Source organism: Octopus sinensis, linkage group LG9 (genome assembly GCF_006345805.1).
Source record: "Octopus sinensis linkage group LG9, ASM634580v1, whole genome shotgun sequence".
Lineage (NCBI taxonomy): Eukaryota > Metazoa > Mollusca > Cephalopoda > Octopoda > Octopodidae > Octopus > Octopus sinensis.
The window spans coordinates 78063053-78067480 of NC_043005.1; the positions used below are offsets into that span (position 1 = coordinate 78063053).

Below are 4428 nucleotides of genomic sequence, written 5' to 3' on the forward strand. Positions count from 1 at the left end.
AGGGGGAGGTAAGCAATGGGAGTAGAGGAAGGAATATGTGTATATATTGGAATAAAAGCTGGCACAGAAAGACGATAGGGGAACATACGGAACACACACACACATACACACACACGCACACACACACAAACACACACACACACACAGAAAAGCTGTAGACAAGCTCATCCCTCATCAGTTATCGACCAAAAATCATTAAAATATCGCACAATTATCCTTACGATTGTCCATTTTAGTGACGTCAAACACTAAAACAATTCTGTGAAACGTGAGCGGACATAGAGGATAGAATGGGAGTAATGAAAAAAGGTCTGTAGATCGAACAGTACAATGAATAGAAAACGAAGAAGTAAAACAAAAAAAAAAAAACGTAAAAGGCAAGACGGTAACGAAAACGTAAACAAATGGCACACATGATATTTTATATATATATATATATATATATATATATATATATATATATATATATATATATAAGTAAGCAGCCATTCGGCTATATAATAGAATTAGGAAAAGACATAAACAATGAAAAAAACACGCAAAATCGGTTATATATATATACATTGTTTGTCTTGTTTACCATTTGTGTCTTTCGTTGTTCGAAAAAATAGTTCATATTTCATAACATCGTACTTCGTATTTTATTTTTGTTGTACACGTTTCATGAAGTCCAGTGCCCACATAAGCATATATATATATATATATATATATATATATATATATATATATATATTATATATATATATATATATACGTATGTATGTATGTATGTATGTATGTATGTATGTATGTATAATTTGCAGGATTCGAGAATCGGGTATTTGAATAGTGAAGACACCATTGTGTAGAAACAATGCATAACGACAGATACGTATTTTCTAAAGTTAACAGAGACTTGTTCTCCAGTTAAGCATAATATTTGAACTGGCTGACTGAATATAGAATGAGTTATAAATGTTACACCTTGTGCACTGCCTTCTTTAGACTCCAGATCCAAACGAATTGCAAGTTCCGTTTTAGGTGGAGAATAAACAATGACAACAAATGGATTGTGATTCACTGCAGCTGGTTCAGAGGTGTCTTTTCTACTGATGAACAAAAAGTGCCTGTGTGGTAAATATCTTGCTTACCAGCCACATGGTTCTGGGTTCAGTCCCACGGCGTGGCACCTTGGGCAAGTGTCTTTTACTATAACCTCGGGCCGACCAAAGCCTTGTGAGTGGATTTGGTAGACGGAAACTAAAAGAAGCCCGTCGTATATATGGATATATATATATATATATATATATATATATATGTGTGTGTGTCTGTTTGTTCCCGCAACATCACTTGACAACCGATGCTGGTGTGTTTACGTCCCCGTAACTTCGGTTCGGCAAAAAGAGACCGATAGAATAAGTACTATGTTTCCAAAGAATAAGTCCTGGGGTCGATTTGCTCCACTAAAAGTGGTGCTCCAGCACGGCCGCAGTCAAATGACTGAAACAAGTAAAAGAGTAAAAAGAGTAAAGAGTATACATACATACATACATACATACATACATACATACATACATACATGCATACATACATACATACATACATGCATACATACATACTAAAGAATATTACAGTCGGATAAAGAAAATTTAGACCTCAGAACTCTCTGCATTCAATAAAATATTGGCCCAAAATGTGTTTTCAGTGCCAGTACTCATACCAACATGTGAGATGCTTGATTGGACACTTGATGAGATCCGACCCATTGATGTGAAAACCAGATTAATATTAATAAGCACATTCTATTGATTTGAATTCAGCAGAAAAGGAACACTACAGGGATGTTCATTTATACCTCTTGATCTTCCTTTCTACTATAGGCACAAGGCCTGAAATTTTGAGGGAGGAGGAGGCCAGCTGATTTCATCGACCCCAGTGCTTCACTGGTATTTGTTTCATCGACGCCGAAAGGGGGGAAGGCAAATTCGATCTTGGGGAATGTAAACTCAGCACGTAACGTCCGAAGGTTTGGTAGTTGTAATTCTCCTTGTTTATTGTGATTTTAAGTTATCTTTATTATATATTTCGTTTTTGGATTTGGTTTGCAAGATTCTTGTGTTGAAGCATATTCTGTTGTGTCTGGGGAGAGTCATTTTCTTTTTGTGCCTTATAATTTAACACACCCACTGGTAAAATTTCCACTTATTTCTTATTTTTATTTTCTTAAAATTTTCGCTGCGTCATTTTCAATAGTCTTGACGCTGTCCGTTGTTTACACTGCGTTCCTTTTTGTTTGCTTGTGCGCATGTGTGGATCTGTGTGTGTGTATGTGTGTGTGTGTGTCTATGCATGCATGTACGTATGTATGTGTGTATGTATGTATGCATGTGTATGTATGTATATATGTTTGTGTGTGCGCATCTGTATGTATGTATCCTGTATATTCATGTGCTTGCATGTCCGTGTTTGTGTATTTTCTATGTATGTGTGAGCGTGTGTTTTTATATGTATGCACCTCTGTCTCCTTGTATGTGCGTTATGCAACTATGTACCATGTTTGTATGTATGGATGGATGTGTACCTCTATATGTGTGGATCCGTGTCTCCATATGTGTCTTTGCGTGGAGAGAGATGAAAGAGACGACTATAACAACACTTTGAACAGACCCTACTAAGCACAACTTGTCCCAATTCCATCCTGGTAGCAAACTGCTTGACAGAGATAGGCAATAAGACTGTCCCTCACCCGCCTTACAGTTCAAACCCTACTGCTTGTGACTTCCGGTTGTTTCCTAAGCTGAAGGAGAACCTCAGGGACAGTCCTTCTGAAGGCATTAAAACACTTTTAATCTAGAGGATTTCCGTGAGGCCTTCTCGAAGTGGTTAGGCCGCTACAACAAATACACTGAAATCAGAGAAATTTACTTTAAAGAAGCTCAGCTTTTTGTACTTCTTTGAAATCAATAAATATCTCTCCCGACAAAGTCTCAAAACCATTGGAAGGGACCTCGTAATTCAATTTAATGATTGGCAGTCGTTTATGATCTGATCAGTTAGTGAACACTTCGGAAAACTGGAGACATTGGTCCTAAAGATCCTTGTGATGGGGAAAGTATTGTTATGCGTTAGTGCGTGGATGCGTTCCTGATCAAATGCAATCTAATCATAACTCTTCTATAGGTCCCGGTACTTCATAGAGAATTTCCCAGATTCAAGTGTCCGTAATCTAATTTTATAGAGAAACTGAGAAACGATCATATCTCACAAATTTAAAAATTCTTTCAAATTTGGGCACAAGGCCAGGAATTTCGGGGAAATTGAAGGAAAATCGATGCCACAATAGTTGACTGCTATTTTATAGACCCCGAAAGGATGAAAGGCAATGTAGATCTCGGTGGGATTTGAACTCAGTACGTAAAGAGTCGGAACACATACTTCGAAGTATTTTTCAGACCTTTTAACAACTCTGCTAGCGCACTTCTTCGGATCATGTTAAGTTGCCTGTGGAGTTCGAACCACGCTTCTGTGGCCCATGCTTACGTGCTACCAGTTACACAAAACAGTCCCCCAATTTACACTAAAGCATTTCTCCAGTTATACGAAAGCAGTCTCCAGGTTACATTAAAGCAGTTCCCGTGTTACACTAGAAATCTTGATGGATATTTCTATACTAAGTTGTAACGAAATAATGTGGAAATTAAGGGTTTCGTTTTAAAAAAATTCTATTAATGATTTAAACAAGATATGAACTCAATTCCCGTGAGTTTGAAATTCAAAAGTCTTTCGTATCACATTGGATGCTAAATTCAGTAAGAAACAAATCTGTCGTCCGAAATAAAGCTAGTAAACGGAAGTTGTTAGGAAAACCATAGATATTAAGAGTCAGCTAAACTATATAGACGAGAAACCAACTAAAAGTCACTTTATTATGTATATTGTTATGCTGTATAAACTTGGGTCCTTCAGAGAACTCCGGTTGCTAATGAGAAAATACTGACTGTTATCGGTTTAGGAAATTAAAACCGACATTACCGTGTAGAAGAATATCGAAAGTGGTTTTAAGTAGGCGATCATTTAAAAGTACGTTTAGCCAATGTTGTTTGTTGGAAAAGATTTCAGAGACTGGAACTACTTCAGCTAGATAATAATACAATTATATTGCTTGAGAAAATTTGTGTGAAAGAATATTTTTTACACGTTCGGCTACCATATTGGTGTTAAGTGTTTCAAACGCTTGAGAGACTTTAGTTTGGTATCAATAATGTTTGGATAAAAAGTTTATTCAGATGTCTTAAATAAATACTCAGAAATGCTATGATAGTACATATTTTCTTCGTTGCCATGGTAACAATCCTTCCGAGTTATAGTTGCCGAGATGACAATCCCTGGAAGATAGTAAAACAGAATCACTTGAAATGCAAATTAATTAATTAATAAATAAGGCTAAAA

At 36.4% G+C, this 4428-nt stretch overlaps 1 protein-coding gene across 5 annotated transcripts in view; it reads left to right on the plus strand.

The window, feature by feature from the left end:
- The first annotated feature begins 1861 nt into the window (after window positions 1-1861).
- Window positions 1862-4428, plus strand: part of LOC115215726 (histone H1.0-B-like) — a 195196-nt gene continuing 192629 nt past the window's right edge. For all 5 annotated transcript variants that reach the window (XR_005000721.1, XR_005000722.1, XR_005000720.1 and 2 more), the window contains exon 1: window positions 1862-2005. The gene's annotated coding sequence lies outside the window, so the exon portion shown is untranslated. The remainder of the gene's footprint in view (window positions 2006-4428) is intronic.